The sequence below is a fragment of the Pleurodeles waltl genome, chromosome 5, assembly GCF_031143425.1.
Source record: "Pleurodeles waltl isolate 20211129_DDA chromosome 5, aPleWal1.hap1.20221129, whole genome shotgun sequence".
In the NCBI taxonomy this organism is placed as follows: Eukaryota; Metazoa; Chordata; class Amphibia; order Caudata; family Salamandridae; genus Pleurodeles; species Pleurodeles waltl.
In genome coordinates, this window is record NC_090444.1 from 1711902468 (window position 1) to 1711917290 (window position 14823).

The window sequence follows — 14823 nt, forward strand, 5'->3', positions numbered from 1 at the left end:
GTCTGTTTATTTGTACTACAATACCACCAGTTATGTACTACAAATGCTTTTCACTAACCTAAATGCGGTGACAGGAGGAGTGACTGGTAAATTAAGAATACTTACTATAAAATATGAGGGGCTTACGTAGGGGTTAAGAAGGCGTTTAGAGCGAGACAAACACCCACTCTTAAAAGATTAAGGCCCATATTTATACTTTTTGACGCAAACCTGCGCTAGCGCAGATTAACTTCAAAAAGTTTAACGCAGGCAACCGCCATTCCGACGCACCAGCCAGGCGCCTTATTTATGGAATGATGGTAGCCGGCGCTACAGCCTGTTTAGCATCAAAACAAATTATGCTAACCGGGCAGCGGAGGCGTAGGTAAGACTGGGTGTTGTGCGTCAAAGATTGGGGCAAGTCAGGTGAGAGCCAAAAATATTGAGACTAACCTGACTAGCGTCATTTTTTGACACACAATCCCCATGGAAATGACTCCTGTCTTAGCAAAGACAGGAGTCATGCCCCCATGCCCAATGACCATGCCCAGGGGACTTAAGTCCCTTGGGCATGGCCATTGGCAGAGTGGCATGTGGGGGGGGGGCAAGTTAGGCCCCCCTATGCCACTTTAAAAAAAAAAAGAAAATTACTTACCTCTACTTACTGTAGATGGGTCCCCCCATCCATGAGTGTCCTCCAGGGGTGGGCGAGGATGGCAGGGGGTGTCCCTGGGGGCAGGGAAGGACACCTGTGGACTGCTTCCATGGTCAGAGACCATGGAAATGAGCCCACAGGTCCCTTAACGCCTGCCCTGACCCAGGCGTTAAAAAATGACTCCAAACTGGTTTAGAGTCATTTTTTAAGGCCCTGCCCCTCCTGTGCGTCATTTTTGCACAGGAGTATAAATATGGCATTAAGGCCAAAGAGTCATTTTTTGCCCTGGAACGCCTACCTTGCATCTCATTAATGTAAGGTAGGTTTCCACTGTAAAAAAATGACTCAAACTCCATAAATTTGGCGCTAGACGGGTCTAACGCCAAAGTATAAATATGGAGTTAGGTTTGCGATGAATTTGCGTAAAAAAAATGATGAAAATCCAGCGCAAACAGAGTATAAATATGCCCCTAAGCTTATTGCTATTTACAAGATATACTTTTAAAGTTAACACATTCAAAAGTGTTACAAAAAAGTTGTCAGTGAATTGATGGAGTAAGTCCATTGCCTCACATGGCCACCCACTTGAAGTGTAGCAGCAATCCTTTGAAGTGATACAGGCATATAAAATAAAGGCGCATTGGAAAGTAGGTTGAAATAAATTAACTTATTTTAACTTTTAAAATATATATCTAAATTAAACCTATTATTGCAAAAATGATATATAATTAAAATAAATTATTTTAGTTTAGTTTGTGTAGCAAAATGTTTTAAGTTAAAAAATAAATGTAGCTGTTAATTTTTTGTAAAACAAATATAAATGAATTATGTATATGCCTTTTTGTCCTTTAGATACATATTAAACAAATACATGTTTTACTGTAGGTGGGATATTTTATATTAACTTTTAAACTCAATAGTTATACATTAATTAAGTAAATATATTTAAATGAATTCCTTTTGTTAATACATTTTAAAAATAATATTGCTGTAACATTTTATTTATTTGGTCTAGGATTAAAAAACCATCTAGAACTTTATTTCACATAATATTTAACATTAAAATATGTTTACATGGTTTAATAAACTTTTTTTAAATTTTCCCTATACTTTACTATAGAGAGATCTCTGTCCCAATGGTGATGACCTCCATCAGTGTGTGTAATGTTACTAGTAATACCTTAACACTCATGTATGTACTTCTTCCTCCTGGTTTCAGGGGTAGTGGGGACATGTAAGTCTACATTTACCATGATGAACAGGGCCACATAGAGTTAATCTTTGCACTTCTATTATGCACTTCATTTGATTTTTTCATCCTGCTTATTCACCTAAAGTAGTTGGGTGTCTACCTTGATGAGCTACGATATGAAAATAAATACAAATGTTCTGTTACCCCCCAAACATGACCATGCATTGAGTCCCCCTTCCTTAGTGACGGAACCCCTGATCTGAGTAACAAGAGGGATAGTGATGCAATGACATAATGAGGGTTGACCAGCCTGAAGTGAACCATGGGCTTAGGCAGGAGCAGGACTCAACACATGTTAGGTAGTATTAGCCTGTGCAGGGTCCTGAACAAAAATCTTTTGATCCTTCATGTTATCACGAGTCTTCAGGAGCTGAGACACAGCAGCTCTCAATTTACTTAACCTGTCTAAAATTGGAGAAAGCCTCAAGGTCAACATGTGCTGTAATTTACCAAAAATAAAATCCTAATCCAGGTTGGGTGCAGGATCTGAGATGCCAGTGTTGGATGTTTTAGCTGAATTGGGCAGTTATAATAGAACAAGCATGCAGTCCATGGCCTAGTGGCTCTAGGTGCCCTGTGTTGGCCTGCTTGCTTGGCTTTCTTTGTTTTCTTGTTAGGGGAACCACCCTCACTGGCATCTAGTAGATCAAGATTTGATATTGCATTAGCTAGGGAAGATGGAGTCTGTGATTTCTTGGGCGGGGGCCTGGTGCTGGAGAAGCCTTTTCTTCCCTGAGCCTCGAAGTGTCCCTAGATGTCTCTGCGGAGACTCTCCCATTTCTAGCGATGAGCGACGTTCCACATTCTTTGTCGATAAGATTCAGGTAAGAGTCTAGGGTAGTGCCATGTGGGTTTTTAGGAGTAGTTTCTTTATCCCTTTGCAATTTACACTGTACAATTTTTGTTCACCCAAAGCCCTGGGCCACAAAGGCAAAACTTGAACCCCCGATGGGAAACACTCACTGCAGGCTGATGGGGAACAAAAATCAAAAGGGGTGGCCCAGCCTTGCCTCTTCTGGGCGATGACAGGTGAAAGACGGGCCAGCCATAAGCCCATGTGGGTCCCCTGGAGGGGCCAAGTATGTGGTGGTTTGAAGCGCTGGGAGAGAGGTCAACTCCTCCACTTCCTTTGTTGGTCCCTCCTGGCACGAGTGCCACTGAGGCTTGGAGGCCCTCAAAACCGCCACCAACAATCTGCAGACTCCTGTGTAATGGGCATGGATGCAATGCTTTAAAGCACTAGGAGAGAGGGTCGTGACCCCCTCCCTTCTTTCGTTGGTGCCTTCTGGTGTGTGTGCTTCATTAGGACTTGGAGTGCCCCAAAACTGCTGCCAGCAGTCTGCAGAGACCTGCACAGGGGGTGTGGATGCGTGTAGGAAAGTAGCCTCTTTCTAGCTTGGTTATCCCCACTTTTGGCCTGTTTTTCAGTGTATTTGATGGTGTCTACTGTGATCCTGCTAATCAGGGCCCCAGTAGTTATGCCCTCTCCCTTAAATTATGGTTGTAGGATACTGGAAATGCAGTATTTCACCCACAATTGGCATCCTGGTGACCCATTATAAGTCCCTAGTATATGGTACGTGGGTACCCAGGGCATAGGTCTTCCAGAGGATCCATATGGGCTGCAGCAGTTTTTTTTGCCACGCATAGGGAGCCCATGCAAAGGCTTCAACAGGACTGCCATTGCAGCCTGTGTGAAAAGGCACATGCACCGTTTCACTGCCATTTACACTGCACCAGATCACTTATAAGTCACCCCTATAGCAGGCCCTCCAGCCCTGAGGGCAGAGTGCAGAGTACCTGCAATAGCAGAGGTACCCCCATGACCTCCAGGACCATGTTTGGTATCAAACATGGTGGAATCATACCCCAATGCTTTTCATTTCACCCAAAACTGGCATAAAGGTGTCCCCTTATAAGTGCCTAGTATATGGTTCTAGGTACCCAGGGCATTGGGGTGTTCCAGAGGATCCCTATGGGCTGCAGCATTTCTTTTGCCACCCATAGGGAGTCCATGCAAAGGCTTCTACAGGACCCATAGGGAGTTTTTTTTGCCACGCATAGGGAGCCCATGCAAAGGCTTCTGCAGGACTGCCATTGCAGCCTGCGTGAAAAGACACATGCACCGTTTCACTGCCATTTACACTGCACCAGATCACTTATAAGTCACCCCTATAGCAGGCCCTCCAGCCCTGAACGCTGTGTGCAGAGTACCTGTGCGTGAGGGCACTCCTGCACTAGCAGAGGTGCACCCACGACCTCCAGGACCATTTTACTGGACTTCGTGAGTACGGGGACACGATTTTATGTGTGCACTGGACATAGGTCACCACCTATGTCCAGCTTCACAATGGAAACTCCGAATATGGCCATGTTTGGCATCAAACATGTTGAAATCATACCTCAAGGGTTTTGCAAGCATTGGTAGTATGATTCCATGGAGTCTGGGGGCTCCACAAAGGACCCTCAGTACTGCCATTACTGCCTTCTGAGGTTTTCCGGCAGCCCCAGCTGCTGCCACCTCATAGATAGGTTTCTGCCCTCCTCTTGCTTGAGCAGCTCAAGCCCTGGAGGACAGAACAAAGAAATTCCTTTGGGAGAGGGATGTTGCACCCTCTACCCTTGGAAATAGGTATTACAGGCCTGGGAGGGGTAGCCTCCTAGAGCCTCTGGAAATGCTTTGAAGGGCACAGTTGGTACCCTCCTTGCATAATCCAGTCTACACCGGTTCAGAGACCCCCAGTCCCTGCTCTGGCGCAAAACTGGAGAAAGGAAAGGGGAGTGACCACTCCCCTGTCCATCACCACCCCAGGGGTGGTACTCAGAGCTCCTCCAGAGGGTCCCTGTGTTTTATAATCTTGGATTCCAAGGTGACAGGGAACTCTGGGAGCACCTGAGTGGCCAGTGCCAGCAGGTAATGCCAGAGTGCTCCCCTGATAAGTGCTTACCTGTGTAGCTGACCAATCCCACTTTCAAGGCTATTTAGGGTCTCTCTCTTGGGTGCTACTTCAGATTTGAATTGCAAGACTCCAGCAGGAATCCCCTGCATCCTTTACTTCACCTTCTTACCGAAGAAACTGCAATCTGGACCCTCTAGGAACTCTACAACTGCAACAAAGAAGCAACGATGAATTCTGCAACATTATATCTTCAGCTCCTGCAAGCAACTGCAACTGTTTCCCAGTGCTGCACCCTCAGAGGACAGCAGGCTTCAGTCTGCACTAGAAGAACAAAGGAATCTCCCTTGAAGTGAAGGAATGACTTCCCTGCTTCAGCTGGCACCCCTCTGCAGCGACGACCGGTGGCTTGGGTCCCCTCTCCTGACGAAGTGCATGGATCCAGCATCACAGGTGGTGGACTGAAGTGGTCCCGACGGTCCTGACGTCTGTGAGAGAGCAGCCTCTTTCTAGCATGGTTACCCCCAATTTTGGCCTTTTTGTGAGTGTTTGTCAGTGGGTTTTTACTGTGTCATTGAGATCCTGCTAGCCAGGACCCCAGTGCTCATAGATAAAAACCTATTTGTCAGTGTGTTTTGTCTGTCTCACTGAGATCCTGCTGGTCAGGATCCCAGTTCTCATAGTTTGTGGCCTAATGTGTGAATTGTCAATAATGCTTGACTATGTCACTAAGGCTCTGCTAACCAGAACCTCAGTGCTTATGCTCTCTCTGCTTCTAAATTTGTCACTATAGGCTAGTGACTTCATTTACCAATATCAATTGTCACACTGGACCCCCCTTATAAGTCCCTAGTATATGGTACCTAGGTACCCAGGGCATTGGGGTTCCAGGAGATCCTTATGTGCTGCAGCATTTCTTTTGCCCCCGATAAGGAGCTCAGACAAACCCTTTCGCAGGCCTGCCATTGCAAACTGCGTGAAATGGTTCACACACTATTTCACAGCAATTTTCACTGCACTTAAGTAACTTATAAGTCACCTATATGTTTAACTTCATTTACTGAAGGCTAGGTGCAAAGTTACTAAATGTGAGGGCAGCCTTGCACTAGCAAAGGTGCCACCACGCAGTCCACGGCCAATTCCCCAGACTTTGTGAGTGCCGGGACGCCATTACACGTATGCACTATATACAGGTCTATACCTATATCTTCCTTCACAATGGTAACCCCGAATATGGCCATGTAAGGTGACTAAGATCATGGAATTGTCCCCCATTCCGAATTTGGTATTAGGGAGCCAATTCCATGCATCCTTGAGGCTCCACCATGGACCCCTAGTACTGCCAAACCAGCTCTCTGAGGCTTGTACTGCAGCTACAGCTGCTGCCTCCTCACAGACAGGGTTCTGCCCTCCTGGGGTCTGAGAAGCTCAGTCCCAGGACGGCAGAACATAGCATTTCCTTTGGGAGGAGGGTGTTACACCCTCTCCCTTCGGAAATAGGTGTTACAGGCTGGAGAGGGGTAGCCTCCCCAAGCCTATAGAAATGCTTTGAAGGTCACAGATGGTGCCCTCCGTGCATAAGCCAGTCTACATCGGTTCAGGGATCCCCAGTCCCTGCTCTGATGTGAAACTGGACAAAGGAAAGGGGAGTGACCCCTCTCCTGCCCATCACCACCCCAGGGGTGGTGCCTGAGCTCCTCCAGTGTGTCCCAGACTTCAGCCATCTTGTTTTCCAAGGTGTGGGGACACTCTGGAGGCCTCTGAGTGGGCAGTGCCAGCAGGTGACGTCAGAGACCCCTCCGGATAGGTTCATACCTGATAAGGTCGCTAATCGCCCTCTCCGGGCTATTTAGGGTATCTCCTGTGGGTTTCTCTTCAGATTCTACTTGAATCCTCTGCAACTACTACTTCATTCTCTGACATCGGATCAACAGCTGACTACTCCAGGATCCCCTGTAACAGCAACAAAGTATCCAGAAGGGCTACATTTCCTCTGCAACTTCAGCTCCAGCCAGGCACTAGCAGAGGTGCACCCACGACCTCCAGGACCATTTTCCTGGAGTTCGTGAGTACGGGGACACGATTTTATGTGTGCACTGGACATAGGTCACCACCTATATCCAGCTTCACAATGGAAACTCCGAATATGGCCATGTTTGGCATCAAACATGTTGAAATCATACCCCAAGGCTTTTGCAAGTATTGGTAGTATGATTCCATGGAGTCTGGGGGCTCCGCAAAGGACCCTCAGTACTGCCATTACTGCCTTCTGAGGTTTTCCGGCAGCCCCAGCTGCTGCCACCTCATATATAGGTTTCTGCCCTCCTCTTGCTTGAGCAGCTCAAGCCCTGGAGGACAGAACAAAGAAATTCCTTTGGGAGAGGGATGTTGCCCCCTCTACCCTTGGAAATAGGTATTACAGGCCTGGGAGGGGTAGCCTCCTAGAGCCTCTGCAAATGCTTTGAAGGGCACAGTTGGTACCCTCCTTGCATAATCCAGTCTACACCGGTTCAGAGACCCCCAGTCCCTGCTCTGGCGCAAAACTGGAGAAAGGAAAGGGGAGTGACCACTCCCCTGTCCATCACCACCCCAGGGGTGGTACTCAGAGCTCCTCCAGAGGGTCCCTGTGTTTTACCATCTTGGATTCCAAGGTGACAGGGAACTCTGGGAGCACCTGAGTGGCCAGTGCCAGCAGGTAATGCCAGAGTGCTCCCCTGATAAGTGCTTACCTGTGTAGCTGACCAATCCCACTTTCAAGGCTATTTAGGGTCTCTCTCTTGGGTGCTACTTCAGATTTGAATTGCAAGACTCCAGCAGGAATCCCCTGCATCCTTTACTTCACCTTCTTACCGAAGAAACTGCAATCTGGACCCTCTAGGAACTCTACAACTGCAACAAAGAAGCAACGATGAATTCTGCAACATTATGGGGGTCATTCCTACCCTGGCGGTCCGAGACCGCCAGGGTAGGGGACCGCGGGAGCACCGCCAACAGGCTGGTGGTGCTCCTAAGGGCATTCTGACCGCGGCAGTATGGACGCGGTCAGAAAGGGAAAACCGGCGGTGTCCCGCCGGTTTTCCGCTGCCCTGAGGAATCCCCCATGGCGGCGCAGCAAGCTGCGCCGCCATGGGGGATTCCGACCCCCTCACCGCCATCCTGTTCCTGGCGGTTTCGACCGCCAGGAACAGGATTGCGGTGAGGGGGGTCCTGGGGCCCCTGGGGGCCCCTGCAGGGCCCATGCCAGTGGCATGGGCACTGCAGGGGCCCCCGTAAGAGGGCCACACTTTGAATTTCAGTGTCTGCATAGCAGACACTGAAATTCGCGACGGGTGCAACTGCACCCGTCGCACCCCTTCCACTCCGCCGGCTCCATTCGGAGCCGGCTTCCTCGTGGAAGGGTGTTTCCCACTGGGCTGGCGGGCGGCCTTTCGGCGGTCGCCCGCCAGCCCAGTGGGAAACCCAGAATGACCGCCGCGGTCTTTTGACCGCGGTACTGTCTTCTGGCGGTTCCCGCTTGGCGGGCTGCTCCCGCCGCCCGCCAAGCTCGGAATCACCCCCTATATCTTCAGCTCCTGCAAGCAACTGCAACTGTTTCCCAGTCCTGCACCCTCAGAGGACAGCAGGCTGCAGTCTGCACTAGAAGAACCAAGGAATCTCCCTTGAAGTGAAGGAATGACTTCCCTGCTTCAGCAGGCACCCCTCTGCAGCGACGACCGGTGGCTTGGGTCCCCTCTCCTGACGAAGTGCATGGATCCAGCATCACAGGTGGTGGACTGAAGTGGTCCTGACGGTCCTGATGTCTGTGAGAGAGCAGCCTCTTTCTAGCATGGTTACCCCCAATTTTGGCCTGTTTGTGAGTGTTTGTCAGTGGGTTTTTACTGTGTCACTGAGATCCTGCTAGCCAGGACCCCAGTGCTCATAGATAAAAACCTATTTGTCAGTATGTTTTGTCTGTCTCACTGAGATCCTGCTGGTCAGGAACCCAGTGCTCATAGTTTCTGGCCTAATGTGTGAATTGTCAATAATGCTTGACTGTGTCACTAAGGCTCTGCTAACCAGAACCTCAGTGCTTATGCTCTCTGCTTCTAAATTTGTCACTATAGGCTAGTGACTTCATTTACCAATATCAATTGGCACACTTGACCCCCCTTATAAGTCCCTAGTATATGGTACCTAGGTACCCAGGGCATTGGGGTTCCAGGAGATCCTTATGTGCTGCAGCATTTCTTTTGCCCCCCATAAGAAGCTCAGACAAACCCTTTCGCAGGCCTGCCATTGCAAACTGCGTGAAATGGTTCACACACTATTTCACAGCAATTTTCACTGCACTTAAGTAACTTATAAGTCACCTATATGTTTAACTTCATTTACTGAAGGCTAGGTGCAAAGTTACTAAATGTGAGGGCACCCTTGCACTAGCAAAGGTGCCCCCACGCAGTCCACGGCCAATTCCCCAGACTTTGTGAGTGCCGGGACGCCATTACACGTGTGCACTATATACAGGTCTGTACCTATATCTTCCTTCACAATGGTAACCCCGAATATTGCCATGTAAGGTGACTAAGATCATGGAATTGTCCCCCATTCCGAATTTGGTATTAGGAAGCCAATTCCATGCATCCTTGAGGCTCCACCATGGACCCCTAGTACTGCCAAACCAGCTCTCTGAGGCTTGTACTGCAGCTACAGCTGCTGCCACCTCACAGACAGGGTTCTGCCCTCCTGGGGTCTGAGAAGCTCAGTCCCAGGACGGCAGAACATAGCATTTCCTTTGGGAGGATGGTGTTACACCCTCTCCCTTTGGAAATAGGTGTTACAGGCTGGAGAGGGGTAGCCTCACCAAGCCTATAGAAATGCTTTGAAGGTCACAGATGGTGCCCTCCATGCATAAGCCAGTCTACATCGGTTCAGGGATCCCCAGTCCCTGCTCTGGTGTGAAACTGGACAATGGAAAGGGGAGTGACCCCTCTCCTGCCCATCACCACCCCAGGGGTGGTGCCTGAGCTCCTCCAGTGTGTCCCAGACTTCAGCCATCTTGTTTTCCAAGGTGTGGGGACACTCTGGAGGCCTCTGAGGGGCCAGTGCCAGCAGGTGACGTCAGAGACCCCTCCTGATAGGTTCATACCTGATAAGGTCGCTAATCCCCCTCTCTGGGCTACTTAGGGTATCTCCTGTGGGTTTCTCTTCAGATTCTACTTGGAATCCTCTGCAACTACTACTTCATTCTCTGACCTCGGATCAACAGCAGACTGCTCCAGGACCCCCTGTAACAGCAACAAAGTATCCAGAAGGGCTACTTTTCCTCTGCAACTTCAGCTCCAGCCAGGAACTGCAATGGTTTCATCTGTGTGCATGCTCTGGGGACTCCCTGTCTTCACCCTGCACCAGAAGGACCGAAGAAATCTCCTGTGGAGTGATGGAGTCACTTCCCTGCCCTCGCAGGCACCTTCTAAGTCAATGACCTGTTCTCTTGGACTCCTCTCCTGGTGAAGAGCGTACTCCTTGGAACACAGGTGGTGGACCCCTTCGACACAGAATGTCCTAAGGTCCGGGTGTCCAAATTTGGAGGACGTAAAAGCTTGCCTTCCCCGTTTGCGACAGTACCCTTGTGCACCATGTCATCTTCACCTCCTGAGGCCTCTGTGCACTATTTGCAAGAATCCTTCATGCACAGCCTGGCCCAGGTCCCCAGCACTCTATCCTGTGATGCTCAACTCGCTGAGTCGTCCTCCGGCGGTGTGGAACCTTCTTTTGTAGTGCTGTAACAACCACAATTTGCACCTTCTTTGTCCCCATGTCCAGGGACCTCCGTGGGTGCTGCCTGGTCATCTGAGGGTTCCCTCCAGTGTTGGGAGCCCCCACTGCCTCCTCAGTCCAAGTTGTGGCCCCCAGGTCCCTCCTAGGTCCAGGCAGCGCTACTGTGATGCAATCTGAGACTTTGCTCGAACCAAGGCTTCTTGGACGAATCCAGCACCAAAACTCACCTGCATCCAACATCTCTTCGTGGGACATCCATTGCATTATGCAGGAAACCGCAGCCATCTTCCTTTGGTGCATTTCTGCAGTCTTCGTCCAACCGGGGACTCTTCTTTTGCACCCTCTTCTATGTTGGCAGGGGCTCCTGTCGTTTCTACAACTTCTTCTGACTTCTGGACTTGGTCTCCTCTCTTTGCAGGTCTTCCGGTCCTGCAGTCTTGCTTGGTTCGTTCAATAGCTCTAATCACGACTTGTAGTGTGTCCTAAGGAAACTTGCACTACTTAACTCCTACTTTCCTGGGCTCTAGGGTTGGGTATTTTACTCACCTTTGTGGTTTTCTTACTCTCCCAGTGATTCTCTACACACTACACTTGTCTAGGGGGGAAGTTGTGATTATTTTCTCCTATTGTATTCCATAGCATTTCCTATTGTTTGCACTATCCTATGTCTAATTACTTACCTTATTTTGGTGTCTAGTGTAAATATTGTGTATAATACTTACCTCCAGAAGGAGTATTGCCTCTAAGATATTTTTGGCCTTGTGTCACCCAAATAAACTACCTTTATTTTTGCCAACACTGAGTATTGTCTTTACTTCTGTATAAGTACTGTGTAACTATAAGTGGTATTGCAGGAGCTTTGCATGTCTCCTAGTTCAGTCTAAGCTGCTCTGCTATATCAGCCTAAGCTGCTAGAACACTACTGCACTAATAAGGGATAACTGGACCTGGTATAAGGTGTAAGTACCCAAGGTGCCCACTACAAACCAGGCCAGCCTCCTACAACGTCCAACTGTCCAACTTTGGTGTAGATACGAGCTTGCCTCCCCACGCAAGACAGTACCCCCGTGCACCGCATGTTTTGTAGTTGCCAAGGCTTGTTGGCATCTTACCACGAACTTCTTCATGCACTATAAATCTCCGGCACCCAGCACTCCATCTTGCAATGCACAGCCTCCTTCGTGGTTCTCCGGCAGCGTGGGATCCCTTTGTGTAGTGCTACATGGGCCTCCTTTTGCACCTTCCTTGTCCCCATGCTGTGGGACTCCTGTGCATGCTGCCTGGTCTTCTGAGGGCTCTCTCAGTTGCTGAGAGCCCCCACTGGATCCCTCTCCTGGGTAGAGTCCACCAGGTCCCTCCTGGTCCTGGGCAGCGTCATTTTCCGCTAACCGTGAGCTTTGCGTGTGCCAAAGCATATTGACAGAATCCAGTGACGCAAACCAGACTGCAATCATCCATCTGGTGTGGGACATCATCTGCACCAACCAGCAACCCGCATCCATCTTGTTGGGTGCAGTACTTACTGTTGTTCTTAACTGGTGATTCTTCTTTTTCACCTTCATCCGAGTTAGCAGGGCTCCTGTTCTCCCTGGACTCTTCAGTGCTTCTTGGACTTTTCCCCCTTCTTCTACAGGTCTTCAGGTCCAGAAATCCATCGTTGGTGTCCTGCAGTCTCTTCTGGTTCTTGCATAATCTTCTTTCTTGTGTTCTTGTGTGTTCTAGGAAAGTTATTGTGATTTACTCCTGCTTTCCTAGGCCCTGTGGTGGGCTCTATTACTTACCTTTGGTGTTTTCTAATATTCCCAGCGCCCCTCTACACACTGCACTGGCCCAGGTGGGAAACCAATATTCTCATTCCACTTTCTTAGTATATGGTTTGTGTTCCCCCTAGGCCCATTTCTAACCATTGTGATTTTTACTCTTTGTACTATTTTCTCACTGTTTGTACAGTTATTTCTGCATCCTAGTGTATATAATTTGTGTATTACTTACTTCCTAAGGGAGTATAGTCTCTATGTTTTTTTGCCATTTGTGTCACCAATATGAAGTACGTTTATTTTTGTAACACTGAGTATTTTCTTTCATGTGTGTGAGTCCTGTGTGACTTCAGTGGTATTGCATGAGCTTTGCATGTCTCATAGATAAGCCTAGGCTGCTACCCCTAGAGAGCCTGGCTTCTAGACACTGCCTATAGTTCACTAATAAGGGATAACTGGACCTGGTATAAGGCTTAAGTACCTTAGGTACCCACTACAAACCAGGCCAGCCTCCTACAATACTGTGCTTTGAAAGTGCTGGAGAAGTGGGCGACTTCTCCCCCTACTTTGTTGGCACCTCCAGGTGCATAACACTGGGGCTTGGGGTCCCCCAAAACTGCCACCAACTGTCTGCAGAGTCCACCTCACATTTGTCATTTTTGGCCTCTGTTTTCGCACCCTCCTGGTTGATTTTCTCAATCTTTCTCTGGTGCGTCACCAAGGCTTTGGAACAACGACCTCTTCAACTTTTAATGCTTGAGTTCGACCCTGCAGGAAGTAATTCAGAAGAGTTAGGTCATAAACCTAGGTTTGAGGTGCAGCATGCAGAGAGCTTGAGGCGTTCGCTGAATGGAAATGATGTAGAGCTCTTCCTATAAAGTTCGAGAGTCTCCACATTCTGTGCTGGGACTAACACTCCCTTAGCATTTGTCACAAGGCTATCATCCAGAACACAAGAGAAACAGTGCTCATTGCGTAAGCCACAGAGCCATAGAGAAACAAGCCCATCAATGAGTGATTGTGTTGGGCGTGTGGTGGGCATGGTTAAAACTCAACAGATAGATTACAACACGTCGGCGTGCTTGTGCGCTTGACCTAAAAAGGGTGGCTAGAGAGGGTAATGAAAACAGAGAGAGTGTTCAGCACCAATAGAGATGCACGTGGCCGTCGACCTTGTCACAATACTGTCAATAGAAATCACCAAGGTTGGTACATGAATCCTGAAGTAAATGCCACACCAAGCAATTATTTTTCACCGTAAAATCAGCAACAAAATGGTGTCCCCGAATTAGCTTAAATTATCATTCAAATATCAGCCTTAAACAATTTGGAAATGTTATAATTTTGTCCTAAAATATCGACCTATCTCTTTCAATTATCATTTGTCCTCATCCAAAACTCTAGCTTGCCAGTGGCGGCTTGTGGGAGGAAAAAGGACCCGGGTGGCATTGCGTGGTGGGGGGACAAAATATAATAATTAAAAAAACAAAAAAAGTACCTTTCTTGCCGTGACACGCTGCAACGATTCTCGGTCCTCAACTGCAGTGAAGGCACAGGTTCCCAACCTGCCCTGCATCCAATCCTAATGTTTCTTTCATGTTGCTGGCAGCATGATAGCAGCATTATGATTGGATGGAGCACCCAGCAGGAGTGAAAGTCTCTGCCTTCTGTCTCCAACCCAGCAATGCAGTGCCTGCATTGCCGGGTTGGAGAGAGTCCAGTGTGCATGTGTGTTTGGCCGGCCCAAGACGGCCGACCAAACATTCATGCACACTGAGGGGAGTGCTGTGCCCTCCCCCTCCATGCTCGTCACAGCCCATGGCCCTGCACCTTTTAGAAGAAACTGATAATAAACAGCTTATTATCGTTTTCATGTAAATATTTTGCAGCTGCTGCACAGGAGCTGCTGGTGTGGGCAACGCTCCTTGGCCTTAGCCGAGGAGCCGGCCCTGTAGTTTGCCATTTATATTTTTCGTATTTTGAGAATACAACCATTATGCGTTATTACAAACAATATTTTTGTTAAATTATTCAATATCTCAACAAAGATCAGAATTTAGTTTTCAGTAGATACTTACATGTTTCCCCGGTGGTTGCATCAAATTTTTAGCAAAAACTAAATATTTCTAGCTTGTCATGTTTTGAATGTACAATCATTCTGTCTCCAAATTAGACAAGTGGATATATATTTACATTTGTAACTAAATAGATGCCAATATCATGCCCAGGTATTCCACTGTGAATTAGTCAATGCACTCAATATAAGGAGTGCTCAGTATTATCACATACTCCAAGATTTATAGGTCCTCATTCTATCTTTGGCAGTAGGTGTGGCTAACAGGTGTCCATCATATTATGACCACAGCTGGATTTCCGCCAAAAGAAGGGCGGAAATTTGGCTGTGGCCATGTCGGCGGATGGCGGTAAGGTAACGCTGCTACCACCATCAGCGCCATGACAGTAGACCGCCGCCAGCCGTATTATGACCAATAATACGTCATGGCAGTGTTCTGCTGGCGGGCTCTG